This window comes from Silurus aristotelis (assembly GCF_946808225.1).
Source record: "Silurus aristotelis genome assembly, chromosome: 10".
Lineage (NCBI taxonomy): Eukaryota > Metazoa > Chordata > Actinopteri > Siluriformes > Siluridae > Silurus > Silurus aristotelis.
The window spans coordinates 16,463,687-16,482,943 of record NC_139583.1 but is presented as its reverse complement, the minus strand read 5'-3'; the positions used below and the strand labels follow the sequence as shown (position 1 = coordinate 16,482,943).

The following is a 19,257-nucleotide window of genomic DNA, read 5'->3' as shown; positions in this document are numbered from 1 at the left end:
CCAGAAATCTATACAGAGCACAATTTTTGAGACAGCAGCAGTCAAGGCTTCCCAAAGTGTTGCTGCACAGGAGATGACATCAAGATGGGAGCGGGAAACTAAATTCAGAGATGATGAAGAAAATATATATCTTATTGCAGCAGCCCTGGACCCCAGATTCCGCAAACTAAAATTCCTGCCAGCAGAGGACACTTTAAAAGTTCACCTCAAAGTCCAAGCTCTTGCTCTTGAAGAGAAAAAAAGATATGAGGAGCAAAAACATCAACATCAATGAGAGGAACAGGTTCAGTCAGCCAGTGCAGACATGAAATTTACAGAGAAGAGGCAATGTCTCTGTTGGGCATTTTGCTCGGTTCAGCTTTAGATGACCACAGTAATGGTGAGGATGACACTGGTCACATCCAAGATCAAGATACTAACAGTGAAGTTGTGAGGAATGAGATACACATGTACTTTAGTGAGCAGGCTATTCCAAAGGAAGAAAATCTGCTGAAATGGTGGAAGGAAAATGAAATGAGGTTTCCCATCTTGGCCATGCTGGCAAAGAGTTACTTGTCTGTGCCTGCAACATCAACCCCATCTGAAAGGCTTTTCTCAGTTGCTGGCAACATTGTGACTAAAAAAAGAGCAAGCCTAACTTCGGAGCATGTCGATATGCTAACCCTCCATTGCAATGCTATATAATTAGTAACACAGGCCCCCAACCTTTTGCACTGTTTATGTTGGGCCGTAATTATGTTTGACTTCTTTAAACTACAAGATGCCTTCAGGTAATCTTTGCACTGTATTGGCCATTATTTTTGCACAGTGTTGAGCTGTGCTTTTCTTGAACTTGGCTCCTTTAAAACTACCTTTCAGGTATGTTTTACATAGTGTTGTTGACCAGTATTTTTGTGGCGTGTTACTACTTTAAACCACATAATGCCTTCAGAGTGCATCTTTTGCAAAGTGTTAGACAGAATTGAAATAATAGTTAGAGTTGTCGACTAATCGAAAAAATAATCGCTAGATTAGTCGACAGAAAAAATTATCGTTAGTTGCAGCTCTAGTGCGCGAACGTGGTGGTACGGCTGCGGGGATTCTAGCCCAGGAACATGGTGACAGATATCGCCCTGTTGCGTATCTTTCTAAATTTTTAGACAACAGAGCACAAGGGTTGCCCTTGCCCTTGTGCTTGCGTGCAGTGGCTTATGTGGCTCTGATGGTCCGGGATGCTGAGAAAATGGTGCTGTCGCATCCTTTTATACTGTACACCTCACATCAGGTAACAGCTATTTCACACAACCTCAACACACAACATGCGACAGCACAACATAGATCTAGTTATGAAACCACACGCTTGGTGACAAAAAACTTGACCATTAAGTCTTCTTCTCAGCCACATGCAGCTGTAGTGGCGCTGCGTGATCTACTAAAAGATATTGACTTAGATAGTTTTGACAACACACATGATTGCCTTGAACACATTGAACAAGAGACCTCTTTTAGGCCTGGTCTTTTAGATACAGCCTGGAAGAGTGGGATTACCTATATGTAGATATATTGTGTTCAAAACCCTCTGATGTGTATTTATGTGGATATGCGGTTGTAAGATTACCTGATGAAATAGTTGAAGCTAAATCATTACCATACTCATCTGCACAAGCTGCAGAGTTGGTGGCACTTACAAGAGCATGTCAGTTGTCTGAAGGTAAAGTAGTAACTATATACACATTCTAAGTAAGCTTATGGTGTTGAACAAGCACTGAGAAACAATTGTCTCATGATGTCTTAGAGAAGTAAAACAACTGCTAAACATAGTTTTTTTAAGAAGATTAAGAATTTGTTTACGAGTGTTGAACACTACTTTGTTTTAGGATTGATTCTTGAATTGATTGTTAGAATTGTACTTTGTATGTTGCCATGTTTGATGACGATGGTAAGACAGGCCATAAATGCCTCGATTGGAGTGGTAATGATGAAGGATTATATGCATGTGGGGACAGAATGAAATGAAATCTGTTGTTTTTGTTTTGTCTTTATTTTTTTTCATTTGCAGTTTGTCACTAATTCTGTTCCCAGGAAGAACATTCTATTTTATTGGTGTGTGATGCTAAATCATAAATGATTTAAAGTGGCCATTGTTAGTGTTAAGATGTTTCTCACACTGGTTCACAAACATTCCTTTGTCTGTACAGTGTCTATAGAATATTTACGACGTTAGTACGTAAGGTATACAGGAAGTCTTTATCTGGGCCCACAGATCTCCAAGCATCCCAGTTCATATGGAAAACCTCTCCAAGAATTAAGTTTCGTTTGGGCAATATAAAAAACTAACAATACACAATTTGAATATCTTTGAAAAGAGGACACATTGATATTTATTGTTCATTATTCAAAGTTGACATTGCTCAAAAAGATAAGTTATAGATGATAAAATACCTTGAATACAAATTTCCTGCATTAAACGTTTTTTTTTTTCTTTACATATAAATACATACAATCAGTCCTGGAGCAATCGAGAAAAGTATGGGGTAAAAGCTACTTGTCTCATGAGTTTATATTTTAAATTGAATAAAGATATCTTTAAAAATAAGATTCCTACAAACATGTATGTGATACTATGTCTGATCCTTTTCTCCCTTTCCCTGTTTGAGAGCCACCTGCTAAACTGGCCATGCATACTATATTCATACAGTCTGCGTATAAATTAATAGCTGACCATTAAAGGTTATTGATATGGCATTCATATTGATGGCCAGGTAGCCAGACAAGCTATGGTTTTACAATTATGGCAATTTATATTGATGGCAAATCCAATCCCAACAATACACACAAGCATTTCAAGCATTTTCAAGCAGTTCTCTTATAAAAACAAACAGGCACACATTTCGTATAACATTGTATAAAACTGGGAAGGGATATATATTCTAACTTACAGACGTAAAATAGGCTCAGATTTTCTCAGAAGTTGCTATTGTTACTCTGCCCCCAAGAATATTCCTCATTGCAGCTTTGTGCAAATTTCAGATAAAGCAATTTTTTTTTACTTCGTTTTTTTCCTTTGTTTTCATTTTATCGTAAACAAAGTCTAGTTAGAACGAGCTGGAAACAGCAGAACCGATGTTTGTGCAGAACCGAGAGCTGCATTCACGTCCTGGTGTGTCACAGTGCACGTGCTCCTCTCTTTGACCATTAAGAGCTTCAAAAGAGTATAAAACTAATAATTTGCAAACGTGGGGAAAAATCCTCTATGCACTCATTGGCTACATTTTCCATTAATCATTTTGTTTTCATAAAGCTACTGGCTGGAAATAGGTTGTGCATAACAAAAGTCACTACCACACCTGCAGAGTAAGTAAATGTTCAGACTGGAGATTCCACCTCGCTCCTCCTTTTTTTTTTTTTTTTGTGGGTGGCCTCATTTGTTATGTAACATTATATTTTACCAGATATGCGAAAGTTATTCCGAAACATATACAAACAAATGCTTTATGGCATGTTTTTTAGTGGACTCTTATCTTTTCAAATAAACCGGGATTCGCAGCAGTGGATGCGTGTGTGAACCGTTTTTACAATAATAGTGTACATTTAAAATTTTTTTCATGCATGGTGTTGGTGTGTACTCCTTACACAAATTCAGCAAATGCATTCATTATACATTTTCCATTGAAAACCAGTGATCTAAAATCTATGATTGGGGCTTGGAATGATTTTTAATTTGTCATGGTTACTATTGTCAACATTTACTTAATTTATTACTAAAAATTAACACCTGCAAACAATGGGATATCAGCCACGCTGGCACGATGCTGAAGGCCTAATCCCAAGCGCTCTCTGGAACAAGGCTGAATTAAATGCAATAAAGCTGATTTACTCATTTTCATTCCTTCCCTTGACTGGAATATCTCTTTATTTGTTTGTTTATGTATCAATTGAAGTTTTAAATCTTATTGGTATTTAATTGGTAATTAGCTAAAACCAATTTGAACCTGCGCATGTGGCAGGGCATCCAGGCGATCACGAACTACAAGACGACATCACATGCTTGTGACTCTCCCAGATGCACTGAACAACTTCTATGCCTGTTTTGAGGTGCAGAACAACATGGCGGCGAGGAAGACCACCCCTCCTCCCATTGACCAGGTGCTCTGTCTAACCAAGCCTGAAATGAGAAAAACTCTATGCATAGATAACCCATAGAAGTCTGCTGAACCAGACAACATTCCTGGCAGAGTGCTCAGGGAATGTGCACAACAACTAGCGGATGTCTTTACCGACATCTTCAACATCAAGTGCTTTGAGAGGCTCGTCATGAGGCATGTCAAGACCCAGCTTCCACCCACACTGGACCCCATGCAGTTTGTGTATCATCCAAAATGGTACATGGATGATGCCATATCGCAACCCTTCATCTGGCCCTTACCCACCTAGACAACAAGGACTCTTATCTACGGATGCTGTTCATAGACTTCAGCATTCAACACAATCATCTCTCAGCACCTGATTCAGAAGCTGAGCCTACTTGGCCTGAACACCTCCCTCTGTAACTGGATCCTAGACTTCCTGACTGGGAGACCTCAGTCAGTCCGGATTGGAAACAGCATCTCCAGCACCACCACACTGAGAACTGGGGCACCTCATGGCTATGTGCTCAGTCCACTGCTGTTCACTCTGCTGACTTCCGACTGTGTAGCAATACACAGCTCGAATCACATAAAGTTTGCGGATGACACGACCGTGGTGAGCCTCATCAGCAAAAACGATGAGTCAGCATACAGAGAGGAGGTGCAATGGTTAACAGCATGGTGTGGAGCCAACAACCTGTCTCTGAACGTTGACAAAACTAAAGAGATAGTTGTTGACTTTAGGAGAGCACAGAGTACCATTCTCCACTGATCATCGATGGATCCTCCGTGGAGATCGTAAAGAGCAACAAATTCTTTGGTGTTCTTTTGGTGGATAAGCTCACCTGGTCACTCAACACCAGCTCAATCATGTAGCGAATGGGAGAGAAGAGGGGAAAAACCATTGACAAAGATAAAATAACAGTTAATGCACATTCTCCACCAATATATGTAGCGAATTTATCTCGCAAAGAAATGAGAATATTTATAAGCAATTATAACGGGTTATAGTTACTCCTAAGTATTTAAATTAAGTTGAAATTGATGGTAATGGAATTAACGTTATACTTATTTGGTCTGTTCGTCCGGTGAACAGACAGTATAATCTTTATTAATTCTATAAAAGAGGTATCTCCCCGGCCAAGAAAGACGCAACCCCCCTTTACTTTATACCGTACAATTAATAGAGCATGTAGTTCAGATCGAATGTTGCAGGAACCTTAAAAATGTGGGCGGTACTCCGAGACAATCACTTATGAAAAATACGGCGTTTAATGAATGAGACAAACACAACATAAAACTAACTACACAAACAGACAAAAGGAAATAAATCAAATAAAAATGAAAATAGGTAAAGGAGGAAGAGAGGGGAAAAGAAGAAAGAAGAGGTCGAGCCGAGTGAGCAAACTTGCTTTATTCGACTGACTGTTAGTTGGGTTCAAGATGTTTTAAAGGTCCTGAACCCCACACATCTTTGGGGGAATGGCCAATGCTATGGCCTGAAATTTTGGAGGGAGAAACTCCCTTTGTTCATGCGTTTGTGGGCATGGTTTCCGGGTTATACTTGCTTTGGAGAACTTAAAGTTTTATCCAAAGTGTATCAAGACAGTATGTTACATTTCATGATCACATAAAATGCACCATTGTTTGCAAAATAAGGAACAGATAATTTTGGTGATCGTTTTGATATTAGACATGGAAAGCAAGGAAAGCATTAACACAGAGGTACATTACATACCAGTTAACATTTAACATACTATTAACGTACCAGTATTTAAGGTATAACTTTGTTAATACAATGTTATATTCAGGTATATAAGATGCCCCCGTTAGGAAAATAAAGAGAAGATAATTTTACGTCAACTTTGACATCAAGCTTTAATAGAAAAGACAGCATTAAAACAGATGTACAATGTACCGGGACCAGTATTTAAGGTATAACTTATGTTAATACAACATTATATTCTGGTGTATACAATGTACTCTTGTTAGAAAAAAAAGAATAAAGGGAAGATAATTTCAATTCAACTTTGAAATCAAAAAGAAGAGACAATATTAAAACAGAGGTATATTACTAAACTTTTAAAGTGTAACTATTATTGACGTAGAGTTAAACACTTGCTTTATTTATAGTAGAAGATACAAACAAGATTTATGTTTGTGTCATGTGAAGTGGGACATTCTATTTATTATTTAATTAATAAAAGAATGCTCCCTTTTGGTGTGTGTGTGTGTGTGTGTGTGTCTGTAAATGTGTGTGTGTCACAAACACACACACAGTTCCGAGACTGAATTGTTTTATGGTTTGAGGGTCCCTGTGAATTCAACCAGAGAGGCCAGGGGGCACACTCTTCACCCTCCTGCCATCAGGGAAGTGGTTCCGAAGCATTCAGATACTGTGTAACTGATCTGTACAACCTGGAGTCACTTCATTACCATAAACTGTTTACATGACGTTTTTACACATCTTTCCTGGATTGCTGCTATTTGCTTTTTTGCACAACATTTTGTTTAAATTTTTGCTACTGTTCAACTTTCTCTTTACAGCAGGTTTACTGGCAAGGCTATTTTGTGTTTTGTGTATTGTCTTGCACTATCCTGTGTTGTATTATGTTGTCTTTGCACTGTTTGTACCAGGTTGCACACATGCACGTTATGTGGCGACGACACTTACTAGTCCTTAGCCCTGTGTTTTCTGTTTCTATGATCGTTGTTGTATGTAGCATCAGGGTTCTGGAGGAACGTTGTTTCATTTCACTGTGTACTGCGTCAGCTATATATGGTTAAAATGACAATAAAAACTTCTTGACTTGACTTGACTTGAGCATGTACCTTCACCTCTCCAGGCACTTCTTAACCACTTCTCTACCGCACCTGACTTCCTCATACAATACCACAACTCCTCTCTTGGCACCCTGCCGTATGCTTTCTTAAGTTCCACAAACGCACAATGCAACTCCTTTTGACCTTATTTATATTTCTGCTTCAACATCCTCAAAGTAAATATTGCATCTGTAGTGCTCTTTCTCGACATGAAACCATACTGTTGCTCACCTCTTTTCTCAGCCTAGCTTCCACTATTCTTTCCTATAACTTCATTGTGTGACAGATAAACTTTAATCACCTGTAGTTACTGCAGGTGTGCACATCTCTCAAATTCTTAAAAAAAATTGTGCCAGCACACTCCTTCTCCATTCCTCAGTCATTCTCCCCCCTTTCAGAATCATGTTAAACAATCTTGTTAAATACTCCACTGCTATCTCTGCTAAACATGCTTCTACCATTATGTCATCTGGGCAAACCGACTTTCCACTCTTCATCTGCTCTCACTTCCTCATTACTAAACATATCCACTTCCTGATTCACCATCTCCATCATTGTCTCTAGGTTACATATGTAAGCCTAGTTTCCTGAGAGTACGAGATGCTGTGTCACAATGCTTTGAGAATGTGACTGCATTGTCCAAGCTCTAAAATAAAACCCCGGCGGGGTGACGTCATGACCAGGAAGTATAAAATGCACATGGAGTGAAGCCGGTGCCAGCTTCTATAAAAGAGAAGGAAGCGCTACAGGGATGCTGGCAGTGTGGCATAGAGATGCAGCTTCTCATTCCCTCAGAGAACTAGGGTTACATACGTAACCTAGAGACCTTCTCTTTCAGTAACTCAAGATGTCTTGACGGGGTACTCCACAGACATCAATTATTCATCTGCTTAAGGTCTGCTTAGCCCAGCTGGGACCAGAGGAGACAGTGTGACATCTCTCGAGATGCGAAGATGCGCCATTCCCCGGGTCTTAACCCCTGCCTCTACAGTGTGTGTGCTGCCTCATTCAACCAGCCCGGGATGTTAGCCGCTTTTACCAGGAGGATCTGGTGCGCCAGCTTGTATAGGGGGTGTGAGCGCAGACCTCCTTGATGATTGATGTACGAGACTACCGAGGTGTTGTCCGAATGTATTATGAGGTGGTGATCTCTGAGGTCTGGGAGAGAATGCTTCAGTACAAGAAGCACAAAAGTGAACCTCAGGAACTTCCATGTATTCATCCTTTCTTCTCACAGGAAGTTTGCATTCTTTAGATTTATTGTGACTAACCAGTCCTTGGATCTGATATGAGACACAACCTGCTTGAGGGTCAGCATCCTGAACCTGAGTCTCAAAAGTGAGTGGCTCAGCTTACGTAGATCCAGAATAGGATGCAACCCACCATCCTTTTTGGGAACTTTGAAGTACAAGCTGTAGAACCCAGACTCTCGTTCTGATGAAGGGACCACTTCAATGGCCTCTTTCCTCAGGAGTGTGCTTATTCCCTGTTCCATGACCAGAGCCTGCTCGGTTCCATAGTGGTAAGGACCCCGTCAAAACGGGGAGGACGAGACCCAAATTTAATTGAATAGCCTCATTTTACAGTGCGCAGGACCCACTGAGACATGTCTGGCAGAGCTTCCAGGCTGCCAGGTAGTCTCTTAAGGGTATCAGTGTCTTGAGACTGACCTCTGGTACACCTAGAGCCGGAGCTACACTCTGGTGCAGCTCTAGTGGCCTTGAGAGAGACGGCGAGTCCCCCTTGTCCACAACGATGCTGGGTGGAAACCGAGGATGGAGCTCGCTGGAGCTGGCTGTGGCCTGAAGCACATTTCGTGGCAGGGTTAATGAATCAGGTCCCTAAGGGAAGTCCAGTCAGGAACTTTTGGTCAAAGCTTTCTTATTGAAGATGACAGTCTTCAGATCTGTCAACTCATGGGGCTTTGGACCAGAGTGCCACGCTTGATCCCCTTACAGACGGAGAGCACATCGTGACGCTTTGTTTCTGCATCCAATGAAAGGTGCGGGTGAGGTTGGGGCTGTGCCCACCGAGCAGCCCCACCTTACCCATCAGTGCCAATGTTTTACAAACCTCCACCTTAGCTCTCCTCAAAGAGTGCCGCTCCCCTGCACACCAGAGCCGTTGATCGCAACGGCTTGGTGGGCAGAGCCGGGGCCTCAAGGGACGATGCTGCACTCAAGGAGAGATAGCCAGACAGCGTCGCTTTAACACGAGGCATTGCCCAATAACATGTGGGGTTAAGGGGGTGGGCCGCATATGGGATGTCCCAGGATCTGGACACCTTAGTGTGCAAATCAGGTAAAAGGTGGACCTCAGTGTGGAGGTGGTGCGGCAGCACGAGTCACTAGCTTCAGGAGCTCCTAATGCAGCTCTTCCTCTGAGGAGGGGTGGAGTGTAGCACTGTTCTACTGTACCAAACGGCGTGCTTGCAAACCAGAGAGCGAGCGCTGGACAGCAGGTGAGGCGGGAGAAAGGAACAAGTCTCAAAGTCGTCTGCCAGATCTGCCTGCGAGCCCCTACGACATCTGACGCCGCCTGCCACAGTAACAGCGGAGCTAGAGCCGCGAGGGAGAGCCCCCTCCTCAACGAGCACTCTCTGTGAGCTGATCGACCGCATAGACAAGCAAGCACCAAATGCGCGCAGCATGCGCACCCACAGCTGGCTCCCTTGTGAACCGTTCTATCGTGCTCCACTTCCAAGCAAGCGATGCATGGGCTGTGCTTCGTGCATATTTACCACTTACCTGAAGGGGACAAACACACAAAGAGCGCTTCCTAAACAAGCAGAAGCTGGTGCCAGCTTCATTCCATGTGCCTTATATATTTTTTGGTCTTGACGTAACACCGCCGGTGACGGCCCGCCTCCAATTTTGACAAATTACACACATTATTTCAGAGCGTGGACAACGCAGTTGCATTCCCAAACGTTGAATTCCTGAAAGGGAATTCTCTCTCTCTCTCTCTCTCTCTCTCTCTTATTTTCCTCATTCATCAGCTGCTCAAAATGCTCCCTCCTACTTCTCAACACACTCCTAACTAGTCAACAATTTATCATCTTAATCCTAACTTGTAAACAATCCTTCCCAGCTCGATCCCCTGCCTAGCAAATCGCTACAAATTATTTTCTCCTTCCTTAGTGTCGAACTTCTCATACAGCTTCTTAAATGCCTTTTCCTTAGCTTTTGCCAAAACCCTCTTCACCTGCTGCTACATCCCCTTGTACTCCCGCCTACTTTTCTCATCTCTCTGACAAACACAATTCTGTTTTGCCAACCTCTTTCTTCTTTTGCTTTCCTTCACTCCCTCATTTCACCACCACGTCTCATTGTCTTTCAGCACCAATCATCCAGCACCTTTTCACCACCACCAAGCTGCTTTCCCAAATCTCACGCACTAGTCTGCCTCCTTTAGTTTCCACTATCTTGTTCTTTTTGCAGTCCTCGCTCTGCTCCTCTTCTTCTCCACCTCCAAAGCCATTGTAGGGTTGCCCAACCAATGGGCCAACTATGGAATCCACTTTTTCACACTGCTGTAAAATATTACTCAAATGGATTGCAATTTGTTACATAATTCCAATTTTAAACCTCTAATCTGACTCCAATTTATAATACAACTTTAACCTGAATACATTTAATTCAAGTTGAACACCTTATTGTTATGAGGTGGTGTTGAGCTATTTTATGAGTTGCTAAGTAGCTCCTAGTTTTATAACCACAAATGACTGTAAAAGACTGTAGAAAGATCATTACTCATAATCTTACATTCCAGTGCTCATGCTAGTTCTCACTCTCCATTGTTCTGTAATGTATAAAGATTTATAATCACACTCCTGATGTCACCCAAATGAGGATGGGTTCCCTTTTGAGTCTGGTTCCTCTCAAGGTTTCTTCCTAATAACATCTAAGAGAGTTTTTCCTTGCCACACTCGCAACGGCTTGCTCATCAGGGATAAATGCACACCATTCACCTCAACTGTTAAATATTGTAAATCTGCTTTGAGACAATGTCTGTTGTGAAAAGCGCTATAGAAATAAACTTGACTTGACTTATTGGTTGTATTCCTTCTTTCATTTTAATAGATTATTCTAAACATTCATTTTTTTCAATTAATTATTCATTATGGACCCGGAGTTGCTTAGAGCCTTGTACTTGGCTAACGATACCTGCTCACGGAGGCAAATTGGTTAATCCGAATCCAAGTCAGAGGGTATAACGGTAAACTACTATTTTATGTAGGCCGCTCAATGCTTGCTCATGCATAAAGAATAATGTATTTAGCGACTTTGTAATAACTTGCTAGGTCAGTGATAGTCAGAAATCAGAAGGTCCCAGACGTTGTGTTCTCAGCTCCATCCATTCATGAGCCTGCTGTATGTACTATGCTGGTGATATATTTGCGGTAACAGAAGGCTACATAATCAACTAGATTAAAATTATTTCAGGAAATTTCAGAGATAATAAATAATTCTACATTTATTTGCCAGGCAATAATCATTAAACAAATGTCAAATCTAAAACATATAATAGAAGAAAGTTAAATGACATGATCAGCATAAAACAAAATGGTTTAGCAAAAGAATTGTTAAAGAGTCCTTGTACCTGGCAATAGAGACACACAGAGACTGTGTGGGAAGTTCTGGCTACAGAATGCTTCTCTTAGTGTTTTGCCAAATTTCCTTAAATACCAAAACCATCATAAACACTCGTATATTCAAAGTAATAAAAGCTTTGCAAACCTTTTTTTTGAAAAGGTGTTCAATTTTCAGAGTAAAATTAACTTGTGTGGAGTAAACATTTAACTCTTAATAGTGTCACCACAATTTAACACTGAGAAACATAAACTCTGATTATTGTTACCAAGATTTAACACTAAGGGAAAATTGACAGCAATTTGTATTAATATTTCATTTTTGTAGAGTTTATTACAATTTTTATTAGTGAAAAAAATCCGACTCAGTGAGTACAATTTTAAAACCAATTTTGTGATCAAATAACTCTAGTAAGTGTCAATATTTCACTCTGTGGGTTTTAACTAATTTGCTCTGCTACAATGCAAAGTAAACTTTTACATTGTTGCCACACGTAAACTTTTACATTTACGTTTCTTTTACATTGAATACATAGAATAGAACAGAAAACGTACAATGTACCATTTAAGATATTTATTAAAACAATGTCAGGCTTAAATACATGGACAAAAACACATCACAACTGCATAAAATGCCAATAGGGCACTATATGCAGTGCAGAATCTGTTGCACCATATTTTATTTGAACATCAAATGGTTTGAAATAACACAGCGCGTTAACATTCACTTTAAAACTCGGTCTGGATGCAGTCTGACTGTAAATGCATGTTAATAGACATCAAAACAAAGTGTTTCCATCAGTGTTCCACATAACAGTACATTTTCATCTTTTACGACATTAGTCTTGATCTTACAACACTGGCATTTCACATGCTACTTCTGTACAAATAATAGTACAATAAAAGTCAGGGCGATACTCTGTACCATGATGTTTGAACCTCTTTACAGAATACTCTCACTCTGACGAAATTTAATTCCTGGGTTCCGGCCAAAGATGTAGTCATGTAGACATCCCATACTATAAAATAAAAAGGATCATCACGATTGTAACTGAAACCTATAATCATTAAACCATGCAGAAGAGTCTTTGTGACCCGTCAGAGCAAAGCATCAGCAGACATTTACCAAAATAATAAGTTCTCTTACTATACTATTAATTTGCCAAACCAATTGATTTGATTAAACTGTATATTTTTACACTACGGTATACTCAAACAAGTATCGGAAAGTACACTTATGTCAAAATACCTTTGCATTCTGCTTTGACAGACCCCTACAGTTAGTTGTGGCTGGAAACTGTGAGGATTACATCAACTTGATCAAAACTTTTTTACACCTTGCCTGCAAAATTGTTAAAGCTGATGGTATCAACATAGTAAATGATGCAAAGGTTTCGTTTTTTTTAAGTGGATGTCATGCTAGGCAGTACTTATCCTTACAGAGCTTTAAGAGGAGAGTCCTTAAAATGTTCCTCAACTATAACAAAGTTACCCTGGAACACAATTTTGCACCCGATTATTCTACAAAGACACCGCAAGGCATATGGATGCCACTGATTCTGATAGACAAAATGAGAGGCTTAAACAAAGGTCCAGATTCAGTGCTGAAAGCAACACTTGACCTGATTGGACATTTTCCCTCAGATATATATTATTTTAGGATAAACATTTACTGAACTGTGTTAATTTTAAGATTAAAATTGTCTTTAGAAAAGATGAATTTTGCTTGATTAAAGAACGAAACACCGATTTCATTTTGAAAATCATCAACTTTTTTTTTTTTTTTTATGAATCTGTCTCACAGCCTATAAACTAGGTCATGTGCAAGCGCTTCTCAACACCCCTGCCAAGTATCCTATCAAAAGCATTTGCAGTCAAGCGTTTGCAACCTTTTTGGAATGGTAGACAACGGGTTGTACAATAAAAAAACATTTTTTTTGTAGCACGGTATGTAGACTGTACTCAATATCCTGCAAAACCGTTTCAACTCATGTTTAAAACACATCAGAAACACACAACAGAAACAAACAAGAACAAAATATCAATATACATACTATATACACATTTAAATATGAACGATCTTAATATCGGTAAGAAATAGTTGTGAAATTGGGTAAAAAAAACAAACTTGTCGTACACAACCCTGAACCTTTTTAACTGTGAATGTTTTTTTTTTTTTAAATGAACCCCCATGCTTTGGTTACGTGTCGTTATAAGATGACCGGATTGATCTGCATTTTCACCTGTTTGTCCACCAGCTCTGTCAGTGACTTCAAGTTTCAACGTTGTTTTTCCTTTTAGAGTTTCATAGCCATAAGTTTTAGAGCCTGCTCTTACTAACTCTCAAATTTGATCACCATCATCTAGCTCACTGGTAAGACCGCCCGAATAATTGCTTAAAGGCAGCAAAATAAAAATTTTTAAAATAAGCAATAATATTTATGCTGTTGGTGTCTGTGTACAAGCAATGCTTATTCAATCGTTCCATCAAATTGTACAGTTCAAGCCTTGCATTAGCGGTAGTGAAGATACCTATGAATACATTAGCATTGGCAGGTTTGATCAGTCTGTCATTGGCAAAACGCCACTGGACGATTGCAACCTTATCATCCAAAAAACTGAACTGGCTAATGTAAATATCATAAAACATGAACTGTAAAAATGATCAGAGTTGTGTTGGTTCTGTCCAGTCTTTGACACATTTTACCTCACAACGAGTTTAGTGCGTTTAGCCACAGACCTTTTGGTGGAATAACCTTAATTTTAATTGGATCCAACTTGAACCCTTCGTTTCCCTCGTATTTTTTAAAGTACTCATGTTTAGTGTTTTTATCAGACCCGAGATGGACACCTAAAAATGTACTGTTTTGTTTAAAGAAACATTTTAAAGTTAATAAAAAGATTGTCAGGCCTATTGGGAAAATGCCACACTTCAAACATTAAGATTTTGTAACCTTTTTCGATGACTTTTGCTATTTCAAATTCCTGTAAGCACTCTCTCCTGATCAGTGTGGTTGCAAAGCTTTTGCTGTTGTTGCTGACAGCATGTTCTACATAGGAGGAAAATTTGATTGCCTTTGACTCAGAACAGGAGAACGGGTGCCCACAGATCCATAGGCGGTAATACTTTTGCTCTGATTATGCCAAAGTAATTCTCTAGAGGCTCAAATCACGATAAATAATGATCGGGTTACCAATCAGGTACATTTTTGTCTTGTTTACATATGGGGTAAGGAGAAGAAAAAAAGTTTTATTTCTCTTCACTCGTGTTCTCATATTGTTGTGACTTGCAAATTGTTGGTCTTTTGCAAATTCTTTTGATTTTTAACGATCATCTCCAAGTGCTAAGAGGATGCGTGGTCACAGATCTCTAATGGATCTATCAGAGTGGCTCTAGTTTGAATACTGTGAGGATCTAAATTAAAGAAAGAAGCAGGGATGTAAAAAAAAAATGGTGCAATTAAGACCAGGCCCAGTAGTAAAGACCAGACTTGTTTCTGTTCTACAAGGAGCTGACTGAACCCCCAACACAGATGCCCAGGTACTGTTACCCTTAAATCAGTCCAAACCAGCACAGAGATCTGAACAGAACAGAGTTTTGTGCTGATACTGTGACAGTACAGAACATTTCTTAAACCAGTGCACCAGCTTTCAGACATTTAGTAAAGAGGAGATGGTCAAATGGGTCGAAGACAACAAACATTGCTGGAAATGTGGGCACATGATCACACTCTGAAAAAGCCCTGTTGCCTATGCAGTGGGAAACACTAGCTTCATGAGGGTAATAACCGATCACAGAGAGTATCTGTTTAGTGAGTTCTACGAATGAAACCCTGTACCTGGACAGGCCTGAAGGTTCCAAGCATGTTCTGCTGAAAGTTATCAGTTGTCGCACAACACAAGAACGAAACCCTGAACACTTATGCAGTACTCGATGATGGATCTGAAATGACCATGCTACTCCCAGCTGCAGTTAAAAAAACTGGGGTTTAAAGGATGGATAGAGGATTTAGCATTAAGAACAATTCAACAAGATGTCAAGAATCCTAATGGGTCAGCAGTTTCCTTTAGGGAACACCCTATATCACAGCCTCAACGAAGCTACCAGATCCAGAATGCCTTTACCTCTGAGTACTTAGTAAAATCTAGCTAATCACCATTGCAATGCTCCAGCAGAAATACCAACATCCAAAAGGCATTTGTTTGCCCCCCCCCTTAATAGGAGAAGATCATCACCAACTGATAACACCAATTAAGCCTGTACACCTTGGGCCCCCTGGAGGTCCAGCAGTTCAAAATATTTGATGAAACAAAAAATGACAAATGGGGTTAATCAAGCCCCGGCCTGTGTCCCAGCAGCAATTGCTAATGGTTCTGCCCTCTTAATCCACAGCCAACTAGTGGCTTTCTCTGCAGCTTTAGTTGCAGTTCTAATCATCTTTCTCTTTGCCCACCCATGATACCTAGGCTACTACCACACAGCTTTGTCCAGACATTGTTATTGTCTCAGATTTCTCAGAGACAATAACAATGTCTGGACAAAGCTGTGTGGATTTTAATCTTGTAGGAATTTTTTGCTGTTACTCAAGATCCACATATCCACATTCAATTGAAAGCCGGTAGCAGGAGTGAGCAGACTTTACTTTCGGTTGTGGGTGGGCCTTATGTATGGCTCTGAGAAACTTGGTGGTCTTTGGCTTGTTGTGTCCCTTGATGGCTATGGCTATGCTCTCAGCAACTGCCTTGAGCACCTAGTCGTGGCGCTATCAAATGTACCCATCTCTAAGATATAACATTGATTTTCTAAAAAATCATTTTATACATTTTTATAATTTTAGAACTCTGAGACCAGTTTACCACTGTAAATATTAATACAGGTCATACTATATTATATTTGGTTTGAAGGGTTTTAAGCTATTGAATTTGATCATTGTAATCATGTAGTCTATATAGTTTCATACAAATATTATACAGTGTATATATATATTTTTTTTAATTTTAATTTTAAGCAATTTTACGCAATATTCTGACGTTTAAAGGTAAATTAATGTTGTGTCAAATCCTTGGTGTCTGAGAAAGCACTTGTGAGTGCATAGGGTAATGTATTAAGTGAATAATTATCAGCGAGTTAAGGTTTCCTTATTTTCTGGACAACCCATTTGTCACTTCCTAGAAGTACCTTTCTCCCTCATTAATTTTCATGGACCTTATTAATCTCTCTTGTTAAACAGAACTCCTACTATTTACTCTCTGTCCAAAATGACCAAATCAAAAATGCAAGGGAACCACATCTGTCTAGTGTAATGAAATTATTTAACTGATTTGGGATGACAGTTATGGTAATAGATTTTGCAATCTTCTCTGGTGACAGAAATCACAGATTATAGCCATAATCGCAGTGACCTAGGAAAAGTCCATTATTGATTTAAACATGAAAAATTGAGGCATTCAATTTGCCCACCAAAATTTCAACTGCTTTAAACTCCACTGATAGTAACTAATCGCTTTCACTTCATCTGTCTGTGCACAGTTAAAAAAAAAAACAACAGAAAACTATTTCACTAAGCTTCCAACTCTGTGAAGATTTCAGATAAAACAGTGAAACAAATGTGAAAATAAATACAACAAATGTATTTGTATAACAATATATATAGAGATGCTTTCTTTTACAAGCCACCATCTTCATACAAGTCTTGTCTTATTTTGTAATTGTTTCAATGTTTTTTGGCATACAATTGGCTGGTTTCATTAATAACACATTAGATAACACCAATTGTTTAATATGAACTTGCATTTAAAAACAAACAAATAAATTAATTAATTAATCAATTAATAAATAAATAAATGTTTTAATGAAAATTATATTGTCAGATAAGGGTAGAAGGACAGTGAGTGACTTATTTCAAGACCTTGTAAATGACCTTTTTAACATTCTGCTTTTATCTCTTGCTTCTACCTACACACACCCACACAAACACATGGCACTCATCTTGCTTTAAGTATGGCAATACACGCTGCAGACTGACATACATTTTTTATAACTTCATAAAATCGTCCAGTGACCAGGTCGCCCTTCTCTTAAAAAAGCCATTCATCCCTGTGAAAGGACCTGCTTGTTCATGTGCCTTCAAATATGTGCATGGTCCAGCAAGAGATGCTTAGCACAAATGCTAACGCACTTCTGTAGCTAATGCCAGATGACCTTCTCACATCTATCAGCTGTCTGAAACAGAGGGCAGCTTTGTGCCCTGCATGTCTCCAGTTTAAATCTTTCACATGAATTTAAATACCAGGCATAATACCACATATTAACAAAACCACAGAAGCATCTCCTATGCAAAATTAAAACAATTTGCACAGAGAAATCAGAGAAAACATTTTGCACAGAGAATTTTGCACAGAGAAAACAGCTTAGAAATCCATTAGTGGGTAATTAGTGACAGCTGGTGGGTTACCAGGATGGTATTGGTCTCAAAATAAATACCCACAGAATACCAAAATCTAGAAGGAATCCTTGATAATGTACTGAAATTATAAATCATTGTGTAAAGTATACATCACAATAACAAATCACAATGGATATATGACTGTTTTGTGTCTATTTCTTTGAAAATGAAAGCCAAGAAAAAGATTATCTCGCTTTACTTTTCTTGACAGTTTGAGATTGAATTTGAGGTACCCAAAATGAAGGTAAAAGTAGTGATAAGAAATATAAACCATTTAATTATTAATTTAGAGGGTTGGGCAGCAGCTGAGGGAAGCAAATAGTTTCTGCATTGTACTTACAACATTTTTATTTAATGTCATTTTAATATTCTGCCTTCATGAATTTTTAGCAACATGTACTTCCTCGGGTCTCTGGTGCTTCCCCAGAAGGAAATGAGACATGTCAAAATATATTAAAGAAAAACTTTAATTTAAATACCCCAGTTGTGTTTGCGATAATACACAGAATCTGCATCCTCAGAGGCAGGGAAGCACAAACATTCATTCGCTTGCTGCCAATAATGAGTCTGTTTGATGGGTAAGTGATTTGCGAGTCACCAAGCATATGTTACCAATCTAATTCAACCCATAATTGCTTGTTCTCCAGAAGACCTAGGGAAATGTGTTATTGAAATTTAACATCAGATAAAACCTTCTTCCCCCACCCCATCACATTCAAGTCAAGACAAGTTAAGAGGCTTTTATTGTCATTTCTACTATACACAGTGGTACACAGTACACAGTAAAAATGAGACAACGTTCCTCCGAAACCCTGCTGATACACTAAACAACAACAAGCTACATAAAGTGCATCGAGTGCAACCTAGTGCAAACAAAAAACAATACAGACAGACAGTGCAGACAGAAAACACAAAACCTGAGATTATACAGTACTGTATGAGGAGAACTGGGGTTGACAGATTCATTCATTCATTTTCTCCCGCTTATCCGTGATTCGGGTCGTGGGGGCAGCAGTCTAAGCAGGCCCCCGCCTTCGACTGCTGCCCAATCCCCACAGCACCGTCCCTTACGGTCCCTCCTGCAGGTGGTGAGCCCACGGGAAGGCGGCCCTACGTCACTCCGACGTCACGGACCTCGATATTTCCCTTGTAAGGGACCCCCGGAGCTTAGAGCCTTGCTCAAGGGCCCAAGAGTGGCAGCTTGGCGATACCGGGGCTTGAACCCCAGACCTTCCGATCGGCAACCCAGCGCCTTAACCGCTGGAGCCACCACTCCCTCGGGGGGGTTGAC

General features: G+C 39.7%; 2 protein-coding genes and 1 long non-coding RNA gene across 4 annotated transcripts in view; 2 read left to right on the top strand and 1 right to left on the bottom strand.

Moving 5' to 3' along the window:
* The window catches only part of LOC310732344 (uncharacterized protein), a 337,655-nt gene that overhangs the window by 79,989 nt on the left and 238,409 nt on the right, over positions 1–19,257 (bottom strand). The gene's annotated exons all lie outside the window — the stretch shown is intronic.
* LOC310732306 (uncharacterized protein) overlaps positions 1–19,257 on the top strand; it is a 1,052,581-nt gene that overhangs the window by 890,562 nt on the left and 142,762 nt on the right. The gene's annotated exons all lie outside the window — the stretch shown is intronic.
* LOC310732249 lies at positions 5,523–6,178 on the top strand. Its single transcript, XR_014535419.1, has 2 exons — positions 5,523–5,885; positions 6,042–6,178. It is a non-coding gene; the product is annotated as an uncharacterized lncRNA (long non-coding RNA).